Source organism: Phyllostomus discolor, chromosome 5 (assembly GCF_004126475.2).
Source record: "Phyllostomus discolor isolate MPI-MPIP mPhyDis1 chromosome 5, mPhyDis1.pri.v3, whole genome shotgun sequence".
NCBI classification, from domain to species: Eukaryota; Metazoa; Chordata; class Mammalia; order Chiroptera; family Phyllostomidae; genus Phyllostomus; species Phyllostomus discolor.
The window spans coordinates 142,879,459-142,893,568 of NC_040907.2; the positions used below are offsets into that span (position 1 = coordinate 142,879,459).

At 31.9% G+C, this 14,110-nt stretch overlaps 1 protein-coding gene across 1 annotated transcript in view; it reads left to right on the forward strand.

The window, feature by feature from the left end:
- Positions 1–14,110, forward strand: part of PTEN (phosphatase and tensin homolog) — an 85,961-nt gene that overhangs the window by 1,773 nt on the left and 70,078 nt on the right. The window lies entirely within an intron of this gene.

The following is a 14,110-nucleotide window of genomic DNA, read 5'->3' on the forward strand; positions in this document are numbered from 1 at the left end:
TATTTGAGGGCAAAAGTGAGGTTGGTATATTTAAACTAAGTTAATTACAACTTTGGCATTTAGAAGTTTTGTTTTTTGAGATTAATAGTGCCATAATATGTCTCGTACGGCACTCTTAGTAGATCTTTGTTAAATTTACCGTTTTCTCTGGTGTTGGGGTGGTGTAGGATAGGGCATGAAATTTGCAGTTCCAGTAGCATTTAATATTCGGTGCTCTTGTTACACCTAATAGAATGGAGACGGAGTGGTTTTTGATCCCAGATAATAATGTTGTGTCGGTTCAAGGGATTGTGTGCAGCAAATGGTGATTGCAAAGATTAAACCTAAGTTCTCACTTGAAATTTAAGTATTGTGATGCTAGAATTGCTACTCAACCTTATTTAGGTTTCAAGACCCCTGACACCTTTAGGCATCCCTGAAATTTACTCTGGCTCGTGTAACGTGTCAAGTATAATTGACCACCTAATAGCCAGAAATACTGGTGAGAGTGGATTACTCCAGCTTCAGATGGTAGTAGGTATGTTTGCTTTTTCATACAGTGTTAAATTTACTGAGTCAGCTTGTTGAATAAGGCAGAAACCCAGAAAATTTTAACGGTGCATAGTTTTGGTTGTCTAAAAGTTAGGTCTCTGTACTTCAAAAGATAGCGATTATCAAAAGGCATTAATCTTTGCAGTTTCAGATATCAGAAACTGGTTTTGATCAAGGATGGGGATAGAGCCCCTCCTTTTGCAGAATGGAAAATATCACAGGAATTGAGAGTTATTGGTAGGCCACTGTACAAAGCATAAAAAACAGAATTAAATTACTGTTTCGAGGTGACTGAACTAGTCTATTAAGGCCAAAAATTTGGTGCGAATTGTAGCAGTGGGCAATATTTAGTTAAAATTATGTAATTGCATAAGTGTTAATAGAGTATTCTTAGTAAAAATTATTCTGGCAAATATCAGTAAACATTTTGCTTAAAGGTAGAGTGACACTAATGTGTGTAAGTCCTGCTAAATACTGTGGGAAAGGTTTTTTTTTTTTTTTAAACATTTTCTGTCTGAAGAGGTTATATTTCTTTGGATATGTAGCTTCACATAAACGTGCACAGCTAATTTTTGTTTTGAAATGATAGAAGTTCTTAAAGAAATAGCTTTACACCACACAAAATGTTAACAGTTTTCTAAGTTAGAAATAGTATTGAAGAAAAAGAATTGGAAATTTTGGAGATTGCATTAATTGAAAAATTTCAGTAAGGCTCAATGAACTTGACCTGCTTGCCTAGGGGATAATTAATTATGAAGAAACTCTTCTGATTTGTAACATTTCAAAAGTAGTGCACTGGTGGTAGTTGTCTAGGTATACAAGAACAAACTAAATGTTTATTTAAATTTTTTTAAAAAATTAGAATGACATTTGGTAAACAGATTACTTTCAGTAATCAAAATTTGTTTATGCTATTTGTACTTTACCCATTGAATTAAAAGAATCGGGGTTATAAAACTAAAATTATTCTTCCAGTTGCTTATATATGAGAAATGAGCTGGGTGGCCATTTCTTTTTTCATTTCAGAGTATGTGTGCCTTTATATGTGAAATGTCACTTAAAACTTTCTCTAAAACTGTTTTTAGTTATGGTATGCATAGAAAGCAGTGCCAAATATTGCATCAAATGACTAACAGCACTTAATTTCTAGAGTTGTGGTTTTATTGAGCCAAATGTTCATATGAAAAAAATTAGTTAGGAAAAAGTCAGTGAAGAGCTTACTTTTTAATGATGGTTACACTTCCAATAATTTTGATACACTAAAGCACTTTGATTTGCTTGGTTTGGCTTTAGCGTTTTGTTAGTGGTTTGTGTTTATTGTGGGGGGGATTAAAATGGCCATAGAAGACTTTTCTCTGGCAGGTTGTATAGCCAGCCTGTTGAAAGTTAAATTATTTTATGAAAGTAGTGGTTGGAGTTTTTTATGTGATAAAGGAAGATTAATAATGAAGTGATTTCTTAAAGGAAAATTGAGGACCATAATCCAATTGTAAAAGATTTTTGCAAAATTAAATTACTCCAAAAAATAATTTGTTGGTAGTGCCGAACCTGAGTCTGTAAAATATTTAGTATCTTTAGATTTCATGGAAATTTTAGACTTCTGTCGTATTTTTGTTTGATAAGTTTGTGTCTTTTCATATATTAACCCTCATAGGGATTATTTTGAACTTGTATAGAATACAGTGATTATTGAAATCTCTTAATATTAATGGTTACTGAAATGACCATTTTGTGAGGTTTTTTTTAAAGAGTCTATTCATGGTTTTAATTTTACACTGTTAGATTTATCTGCTAAGTTGTATTTCCTAAACAACATAACTAGGCCACCTAATTGCTATAAGATAATTTAAAAACTTCATTTTCATAAAGCTTATTCAAGAATAAAGCATATCTGAATGGAGAGTAATTTACAGGTTATATGACTCAGTATAAGGAAAAAGGAATTTTATTGCTGTCCATTGTAAATGTTTGCACTGTAGTACAGTCATCAATGCAGATTTACATTGCTTATAATATACTAACATACAAAATTAATAAATATTATAAAGCATGGTGAGATATAATCACCTTAATTTTAAATTTAGTTTTAGAAAGACAGTAGAAAAAGATGCATTTGTGTGTATTACCTTTTAGAATTTTATTTCAACATCAGAATTGTAGCTTGCAATATTATTTTAATTTTTGTGTGGAACAGTTTATCTGCTTTTTCCTAATAACCATATATAATATATAAACCTCTTAATGTTACAAAATTTCTTACTTGAAAGTGAAGTCTTCAGTTCTTATTTTCAAGAGTTCTCATTTAGAGATTTGCCTCATTTGCTACTTGTTCATTCGATGATAGCTTAATACTTTTTTAATAATTTTTAAGGCATTTAAGTAATCACTTAAGGGACTTTTGATAGAGGAGTATTTATTATGGGAAAATCAATTCACAAAGTTTCAACATTAATTGACACTCAGTAAACATTCTATTTTAAAATTTTCACCTCAGCCTTTTTAGTAAGACAAAAGTATAAGAAATGGTTTTATGTTAGTATCATACTGTTAAAACAAAACTATAGGAAATGTTTTTATATTAATATTGTGTGTGAAATCAGAGTTTGTAAAGACAGAAGTGTACATGCATATAACAATTTTTGACTGACTTGAAATGTTAGGCCATGGCTGTGGTGTATAATATATATAAGGATTTACCTTCCAGAACATATGTTATTAAGCTAGTATAAGTAGTTTATTTAGTATCAAATTTTTACCTAGAGAGGCCATTAGTTCTGAATTTTTATCCTCAGCTTGTTTGTGTATGTTAGATAAACTTGATTTTAAATATTGTCAGTATTGAGGAATTCTTTTGTGGCCTGAATTCATTAAGAAAAGGTATTAGGATTTGTTCTAAGGATAGTGATTTAAGGCATTTGTATCAGCTTGTGAGATTGGGGTCAATAATGATTTCAGTAATTATCCAGTTATGTTTTACAGTTGCTTTCTATCTGGTAGCTTAGAAATTAGTTCAGTTGCTATCAGAGGTATCAGCAATGTTAAAGTTAAACTGAATAACCTTAGGTTGGTAAGGATTTATTGAGCAAACTGATACCCTAATTCTTCTATATGGGCCATATGTTTCACAGGCGTTCTTTGCTAGGTGGTCTAAAGTGTTTTGATCTGAATAATGAGTCTCTTTGGAAGTATTGAGTATATGCACTAACTAATGTAAAATACTTTCATTTGTCAAGAAAGGTGAAATTAGTATATTGAATTTGACTGTTCACCTATCCCCTAATTTTTTTAATATTTGTCATTGGTTACAGATATTAGCAATTTGGTTCTTTTAATGTAAGTTGCACTGGAATAGAAAATGGCTGTTGGAAAATACTAATGTAGGAAGAATAAACAATTTAGTGGTAAAATAATTTTGGATGGGAAGTTTTAATTTAGTTCAAATATAGTTAAGGCAGATAGTCTTCATTTTCTACTTTTGGCATTTAAGAGATGTGTCGATATCTTTAGATTATTAGTTATATACTTGGTGGTGGTGGTGAGAATATTGACAGATGGATACTGTGGCTTGAGCCTGTCAGCAGAAGAAAACTCTTAATCTATACATAGTGTGGAAAAGACAACTGTAAATACAAAATGTTCATATACTTATAAGTTAGATTCATTGTCCATAAGAATGAACAAGGAATCTGTGTGGACAGCGAATCTTATAAGTGTGTGAATGTTCTGTGTATACAGGTAAAATGAATATAGTTAGCAAACTACCATAATATTTCTTAAAAGAGAACTTATTTTCTCTTTAAAGAATAGACTATCTTAGCGGATATTGTTTTAGAATTTTCAAACTCGGTTAAATCTGTTTAAAATTGCATTAAAATACTGAGTATTAGTTTTACTTATACATTATATGTACATTGTGTCATTTTCGATTTTAGGGTGGCAGTGTACACTCTGGAGCCAGCCTGCCTTGTGTTGGAATGAATCCTAGCTCTGCCCCTTAGTAGCCAGATGACTTGAGTAGGTTACTTAACCCTCTTAACCTGTTTTATCTGTAAAATGAGGGTAATAGTAACTATCCACATAAGGTTTTTCTTGAAGAATAAATGAGATAATACAAATAATTCACTTAACATAGTACCCGAGACATTGTAAATACTTAAATGGTAGCTGCTGCTTCTCTTAAAAATCATAATTTTAGATTACCCATGTGTGAGAAGTTACTTGTCTTTTCACTTATGGGACAAGCAGTGAATATGACTGAATTTCCTCAATTTTGGATATGTTAGAATGTTAATTAGTTTAACCTCAATAATCAAAAAATTGAGTATTTTTTAAAATACGAGATATTTCTTTAGGAGCTCTTAGTATGTATATAATATGCCTGTGATTTTGATATTTCATCACAAATAGAATGTAAAGCCCTGCTTTGACCAAACAAGTTAACTAGATTAATCAAAAAGTATTTGCTTTAAGATATGAAGGTAAGATTAAAAGTTCCTATTATTATGGCATACTAAAGTAGAAGTTTTAGGAAAAAATTTGTTACATTAAATTTTCTTTAGTGTTAAAGATAGGTCCACATAAGTATATTTTTACTTATAAAGAGTGATCTCTGCCTCAAATGAAAGAAAAGTTTTAATGTATGATACAAGAGTTGTGTGAACTATCAAAAAAGGTATATTTCTTAGCATTTGTGTATGTGTGTGTGTTAAGATTTTGGGTGAGTCATGCAACCTTGCAAGCCAGTTACATTTATTACGGTATAATTTACACTTAATCTGGCAGTGCATAAATATAATATAGGATTTAAATTTAGTGTTAAACCATTGTATTATTGTGTCCCATTTTCACATTTACTCAAGATTGTCAGTATAATTTTAGGCCCTAGAAGTGGGAAGAAAGAGCTAAAGGATTTTTCTCTTCGTTTATTTTTATCAGGTATGGAGAAGTATGGAATCAGCTTGAGACCTGCGTAGTAAAGACCGTTTTGTGTGCATAGGAATCTTTTTTTTTCCCTTTGCCTATTCTGGTCTCCCATTGTACTCTCAGTATGAAGCACTTCATTTTTAGGGGTTTTTGCCTGCTTTTTTAGCATTGTAGATGGTTTCCTGTTTAATTATATATGTGACTATCTGATTATGTGATTTCTCAAAAAATATTTTATTATATTCCAGAGAGTGGGGAAGGAAGGGAGAGACATTGATGCAGGAGAAACATCAGTCAATTGCCTCTCACATGCCCCCCAACTGGGGATGTGACCCGCAACCCCGGGTGGATGCCCTGACTAGGAATCGAACCAGCAACCTTTTGACTTGTAGGCGGGTGCTCACCAGCCAGGGCTCATTATGTGATTTTAGACATATTTTAGGTGTCATAAAAACTGGCTATATTTTGGTCCAAATATAGGTTGTGGAATTGGACTGTGCATTTTGACATCTGGGAAAATTGAGTAGTCTAAAACACTTTCTTGCTTTCTCATGCTACATGGATCTGTGGTTTGCTTTAATCTCTACCCAAAACTTAGTTGATTTACTATTATTAAAGCCGTTCGGAATAATTCTGAATTTTATTTTCTTTGATTTTTATAGATTTTCAAGCTAAAATACAATAGCAATAAAAATTGCTATTTTATATGTTTAATGTTTCCAGTCTTTTAAAGAGGATGTAATTATTTAAGGTATTATGAAATGCATTGTGATTTGAACAAGGTACTCTTCAAATCGGATGTATTCTTAAAGTTATTTGTAAATATAGCATACATGTTCAAAGTTGCAAACAACTGCTTTAAAATGTATGCAATTTTTTTTTCATTTAAAATTCTGTTGCTCTCATGAATAAATGGAACCCTTCCCTTAGTGTATTCTAGTTACTATGAAATGATTAAAGATTTTGGAGATTAAATAAGTAGAATTCAAAACTTTCTACTTTTAAAATTAAATTTGGGGGAGATATAACTAAGGTTAATTGTTAATGTATTTTAAAAATGTGTATTTATGAATTACATTACTCTGAGTCAGAAACAATGGGATGCCTGGGCTTTTATTTTATTTTTTTCATAATGTGAAAACTGCTTTGTTAGGCTTAATTTAGCCATGTTGTAAAATTTAACATTTTTATTTAATATTTATGAAACATGAAAAAATGAGGACTTGAGTCAGAAGGATTTTTCTTTTTAATTAATGTAGTAGAATTAGCTAGTATGTACCCTGACAGTCTTATATTTGTTTAGTATATATTTTTATTATTAGCAAGGCCTTTTTTTTTTTAAAGATCTTATTTATTTATTTTTAGAGATGGAAGGGAGGGAAGGGGAGAGAGAGAAACGAGAGAGAGAGAAACATCAATGTGCGGTTGCTGGGGGTCATGGCCTGCAACCCAGGCATGTACCCTGACTGGGGATCGAACCTGCGACACTTTGGTTCGCAGCCTGTGCTCAATCCACTGAGCTACGCCAGCCAGGGCTGCAAGGCCTTTTCTTAACCATTAGCTTGTTTGATTTGGCAAAGAGGTTATCTAAGATGTAGGGCCACTTCCTTATCTTGGCAGTTATAAATAAGGTGGCAATGAACATAGAGGTGTTTATGTTCTTTTGAATTAGTATTTTGGGCAAACAACTATGGGATATTTACACAATGGAATACTACTCGGATGTAAAAAAGATGACAATTTTATCTTTTGTGACAGTATGGGTGGACCTGGAGAATGTTAGGCTAAGCGAAATAAGCTAATCAGAGAAAGACAAATACCATATGATTTCAATTATAATGTGGAATCTGTGAACAAACAACTAACAAGCAAAATAGAGACAGGTTTGATAGAGAGCAAGTTGACATCAAAGGGGTAGGGTAGGGGTGGAGGGATTGAGCAAAAAGGACTCATGGATATGGACAACAGTGTGGTAATTGCTGGTGGCAGTGAGGGGGTATAAGGGGACTAAATGGTAGTGGGCAAAAAATACAATAAAAAAATTTAAGGAGATTAAAAAAACCCCATAGGGCCAGCATTACTTTCCTCTCTTCTTCTGTAGTACAGGAATCATGGCTCCAGTAGAATCAGTAACTTCTTAAAAATTGGTAGATTGAGTCCAAAGAAGGACGCAGGGTTTTGGGGCATCTGGTGTAGTATTTTTCTGATTCTATCAGTGGTTCTCAAACTTTAGGGATATCAGAATAACCTGGAGGGCTTGTCAAACCACAGACACTTGCACCACTTCCAGAGTTTGTGATTCATTAGGTCTGGGTTGGGATCTGAGAATTTGTTTCTAACAAGTTCCTAAGTGATGCTGATGCTGGTGGTGTGGGGATCATACTTTGTGAACCTCTTTATTATATGATCTCCCATCAAGCAAATCCTTATGATGTGTTAATCTTCTATAGTTTATAGGAGATTAGTTTAGTTTAACTATTAGTTAAACTATAGTTTATAGTTTATAGCATTTACACGTACATTGTCTCATTAAATCTCTAAACCGAAATAATTCAGCATGGCAAGTATCCTGGTTTTGTAGATGAGGCAATGAGTTTAAGAACAGCAATAAAGTGTAATGAAAGAAGAATAGATTTGGGAATCAAGTTGCACTAAAACTAGTTTAAATCCTTAGCCACTTCATCAGTTGTGTAATAACAGGTACACTAAGCCTTACTGAACCCTAGTTCCCACATCTCTAATGTGTTAGTAAAAATCCTTAGCATGTGGGGTGGGTTTTTAGGTTTGTTGAAAGTGTAGTTTAGACATTTTCAGAATATTGGTTGCCAAGTAGGGGTGATCCCTCCTGCCTTGTCTGGGCATTTGGCAATGTCCAGACATTTATGGTGGTCACAGCTGAGGGGGAGTGAGGTGGCAGGGATGCAGTTAGCATCTAGTGAGTAGAGAGTGGGCCTGTTGCCTTAACATCTGAAAATGCGCAGGACAGCCCCTCCCACAACAAAGAATTATCTGGCTCCAAATTGCTAGTACTGCTGTGGTTGAGAAACTTGGGTTTAAAGGTATAAAATGTCTGGTCTGTAATAAGTATAATATTTAATAAAAATGTGTGTCTTTGCCTTAGGTTGTGGTCTTTAAGGTCAAATTGCTAATAAATGGTAGAGCCAGGCTTTCAACATCGAGGTTTTCTTACGCTTCTAGGCCAGTATTCTTTATAATAAGAACTTTATCCACCTAAGATCCCTGCTAATAAGAAGTCTCTTAGGCTGATTGTGAATTTGTTGCTTTCAGATTGTCAGAAAACTCTAACAATGTTTTCAGTAAATGTGTAAGTGTAATGCACTGCATGAGGATTTTATATAGAACTGCTCTAACAGGATGGGTATGCTTTATTAAAAGAAAGCATTAAAATTTTTTTTATATTGCTAGTAATTTTTAAAGTAATCTTAACTGTTTCCTTTAATTATGTATTTGTTGGGAATTATTTTGCTCCCAGTATACTTGTTTTTTTGTTTAATGCATTCCTTAATCTTAAACATTTTTTATTCTAAAGTTGCTTTTGTTATAGTCAGGTATGGTGAAGTTAAATGCATTGATGCAAAATGGCAAATTGTGATATTTTATAAAAACCTCTCAAATCTGTCTGAGTAAAGAAAGTAAGATGGGCTCTAAGGCTTTCTGATGCATGTATTACATTCTTTTCTAGATCCTAAATTGCACTCTCAACCTGTTGAATTAAAGTGCTTTATCTAAATTAAAAACTTGAATTAATGTGAAGTTTTTGGAAAAGTTTGGAACAGAGTCTTAGATTATTAGTTCAGATACGAGAATATGCCAAGGGAGTAGCTTAGTGGGTTCAGAGTTTTTTTGTTTTGTTTTGTTTTTAGGGTAGAAAAACATAATTATGAAAGTATTCTAGGAATAGATTGTTTCCTATTTTTTTTTTCTGTTTGCTTGACTACAATTTATTTTGCCTCTCACTTTGCACAAGCAGAATAAAATGTTGAGGCATATTTTAAAAATTTTTATGAAATTTAAGTTAACTGAGTTATTCTTTTTGAAATGAGGTTCAGAGAAACTGATCAATATTTTATTTTTTAATTTCTATGATACTTTATGGTGTATTGCATTGTGTGTTCACCACTCAAAGTCATATCATCTTCCCTGACCATATATTTGTAGTCCTTTACCTTTTACTACCCTCTCTACCACTTTTCCCTCTCGGAAGCACCATAACTGTTGTCTGTGTCTGAGTTTCAGTTTTATATCCCATATATGAGTGAAATTATATGGTTCTTAGCTTTTTCTGACTGACTTATGTAACTGTTATTAGCATAATATTCTCCAGGTCCATGCATGTTGTTGCAAATGGCAATATTTTATCTCTCCTAATGGCTGAATAGTATTCCACTGTATATATGTATCACATCTTCTTTAATATTTTAAGTATTAAAAATTTTAAAAATATCAGTATTTTAAAACTAGTACTACTAATCACAGATAACTTTCAAAAGTGTTAAGAAAACAGCACCCTGACTGGGTGGCTCAGTTGGGTCCTGCAAAGTGAAAGGTTGCCATTTCCATCTCCATCAGGACACATGCTTATGTTGCAAGTAGAGTCCCCAGTCACAGTGCATAGGAGAGGAAGCCTATCGATGTTTCTCTCCCTCTCTTCCCCTCTCTTTAAAAATAAATAAATAAAAGTCTTTAAAGAAAATGTACCTAGTATAAATGAAAAACTGAGGAAAAAAGAAAACAGCATTTATTGGTGTTTATTGCAGTATGTGAGTAAACTCCATTTGCTTTACTGTACTTAAGAACATTTTTATCAGAAAAATGTGATTATAAAGAATTAAAAAATTGTACTTATCTGAAAGTTCATTTTCCACATTAGCTGCTTCTTTTGCTCATATGCATCTGTTTTAAAATGTAATTTATCATAGTGAACTTAAAGGGGTGTGTGTGTTTGAACAATTTCCAGAGCACCTCATAATTGCCTAAAGTAATGATTTTTAAATACTGAAGTCATCAAAATTATTTATTTCCCTGTATTTGGCATGTATAAATATATATGTGTGTGCATATGCACACACACACACACATCTATTCTCTGATTTTTTCTTGAGAGTGAATTTAAGATGGCCTAAATATAGGAAAGATTTTCATAATTTTAATTCACAAAAATCATAATCTTAAAAAGTAGTCGAAGCATTTCAGTCTTGAAGCTTTCTTATTCTTACTTATAGGGAAACTATTGCATAGTAAGCATATTTTACTTAAGTGAGATGAAGTAAAATTTACTTACATACTTTGGTCTGTCAGATTTCTTTTTCCTGTTGTAGAATTACTATGTTGAAATTAGAATGGATGTAGAAGTGATTTGAATAAACTATCACATCATTTTATACTAAAGTAATATACTAAAATCCTGTTGCTTTCCAGTCTTTAATGAGAAAGGGAATGGCTGGTCATGATATTACTGTTCCCTGAGGCATCATATTTAGAATGATATAATTTATATTTAATAGTTGCCTCAGTAATTGGTGATATTGTTGAAGATTTACTGTGTATTTGTATTTGTGATCAGTATTAATTTTTGTGGTCAAAATTGCATGTTTATGTCAGGTACTATTTTTAAGTGTCAGATGTGAAAAAAGGACAATAATTTTAACCTTTTAGTTGAGTGATAATTCTTTCTCAATGAGTTAATTTATGTAGTTAAAATAAAAAATACTGACAAAGAAACAAATTCTCCTCCTTTTTAAACAAAATTACTTGTTAAAGTAACATTTTTCCAAATGAGGAAAAGTTGTTTCAATTCTTAAACAAGGAAATTTTGATGTAGGTGTGGTATATACCTTCTTGGGCGCTAATGAAAACATCGTGAAAGCAAAAATATTTTGTTTATGCATGTATGTTTTTTGAAAACTGGAGAAGCAATCTAACATCTGAATAGTTTTCATAGATTAGTTATAGGAAATCTATATAAAAAGAATGATTACTACACAAAAAGTGTACAGTTTTCCGTATCTAGGTTTTGTCCAAGATGATCAGATTATATATAATACTGTAAAATAGCTAAGGTTATTAAGGCTATTTTGGATTCTTTTTAATACTGAAAAGGACACACAGATTGTGATTATTGTGTAGTGTCCAAGAACTAAGGCTTGCCATCTGTTACTTAAATATAGGAAAAAGTTAAGAAAATTTAGGATATAATTGGTTTTGACACTTCTGTTTTGGGAATTTTCTATTAATTATGACTTTTAAACACCAATGTCAACATTTTAAGCTTTTACAAAAGTGAAACTTAATGGTTATTCTGTTGTTTGTATTTTTCTACTAAAATATTGTACAGAGATACCGATTTAGACCTAATGATTATGTAATGAAAGTCTGGCCTTTATTCAAGACTGTTTAGATATTTAGAAACATCATTTTCTAACCTGATAATAAGTTATTCAAGATTTGGCTAAATTTTAAAATTTAGTGTTCTTAACTTGATATTTTTAGGAATTCATTATAGTAAAACTTAACCAGGCAGCTGACTTAAGAATTCCTTAAAAGATTTCCTTTAAATATTTTTCAGATTCTCTTCTTTTTTCTCTTACAACTCAATTCTTGTCTGTATGCTAGCAAATGAGTTTCTCCATTGAAAATTTTGCTGTTGCAATTTGAACCACTACAAAAGTTTCTTGCCAAGTTGCATGAACTCTTTAAAATTGCATAATTTTAATAAATCTGATTAATTTTAATGTACTTTGTTTTGTTAACATTGTTTTTTATTGAGAAGTTTGTTTTCATGCCAAATGCTTAATATAATGAGATATAATATTTCAGTTTAGATATGGTTTTGAATTTATGGTCTCAAATGCAACTTTGTGTCTGGGCCTCTATTTTTTTAACAAGAAACATCTTGCCAATTTCAAATTAACGTCTGATGAAAGTGGATTGTTTTACCAACACCCGTTTATAGAATTTATTCAGGTCTGAATTGTAGGCTGGGAAAAAAATGATACCTTTTGGATAGACAGATAATGTGTACTGCTTAAATTAAGTGGGGCACACATGTAGCTGAGATTTTTATCCAAATATTAAAAGTTTACAAGGCTTTACTTTTTTCTTTTTTTACTTTATAGGATTTAAAGGGTGTGGTATTAAAGAGCGACTTTTCCTTGTTTTTATTTATATTCCTCCCACCTATCTATTGATATTTTTGTCTTTCTGTATGTTAAAGATGTTTTTCCAATTTCTTTAGAGGTTGAGAAAGTTAACTCCTGAATTATTTTCTTTTACATTTCAGCTTAATTATTTTCCAATATTTTTAGTATGTTCTTTGAATATTAAGATTCGACAACTACCCATGATTAGTAATTGTGTTTTTCCCCCCAGTTGCAATAATTGGATTCATACTAAAATGATATCTCTTCAGGAACAAGCATTTATAGGTGGCTGACTAAAATTAAGTGTTCTCTGTTCAAACCAAGCAATGCAGAGACTTACTCTCATATCTGTTAGTGTATTTTAATACTGCATATTATAAGGTTTTTAATTAGGCATTTTAACTAGTATTTTAGTATGTAATTTTAAATATTTCTAAAAGAGATTTTATTTATTTATTGTTTTAGAGAATGTGGAAAGGAGGGAGAGAGGGAGAAAAACTTCCGATTGGTTGCCTCTTGCTCATCCCCAACCTGGGACCTGGCCTGTAATTCCTGTATGTGCCCTGTTTGGAAATTGAACCAGTGACCTTTGCAGGCAGGGAGTCACTGGTTCAATCTGTGACCAACCCACTGAGCCATACCAGTTAGGGCTAATTTCAGATATTTTGATAAACCACTTATTCAAGTGATTGTAAAGCTGATATAATGGTTACAACAGTTTCAGTGGGGATATGAATCAATTTTTGTAATATTTGAACAAGGGAGTTACAAAATCATTAATTTGATTTTACCAGTATAGTGATGAATGCCATTATATATGCATCCACATGTATTTCTGGTTCATACTGTTCTTACACAGATTAACATCATGCATTTAAGCAAAACTATTTTTGCCAATTGGAAAAAAAGAAGTCCTTTCCAAATAATTTCCTGGCTTAAGATACAGAATAAAGAGACTTTATTTTATGAAAGCCATATATTAAAGGAGGTTGTGTAATACACACATATTTGGAGGTTTTCTCCTTTAAAATGATTCGAATTCATAGGGTTTTCTTTGAAACATAAATCTGCTTGCTAGAATTAAATTAAAAATTTTTGCAGTTTTGGCTTACTAAAGAAAACCAACTTGCCAGAGACACATTCGTATTAGAACCTTGTTTTCTTAGTACCTCGTGTGTGTCGTATTTTTTGAACATTAGGAAATTAGTTCATGATTGCATGTAAAAGATCAGTACAGTTGGAAGTCTTGGAATTATTTTTTCCACAGAGCAGTTTGCTAATACTGAGTAATTTTGGCATTAAATATTACTAGGCCTTTGTTGTGAAATTACTGACACATCCCTCAGCATCTTCTGTACCTTAACTGTTCAATCTTTTTTCTGTAAAAGTTAATGCTTTTGCATTTTGCATAACTAGAGACTACCTAAATGTTTTAGGTAGTCACTTATGGTAAGATCATAAGAGCATGGCTTTCATAATATAATGATATTACAGAA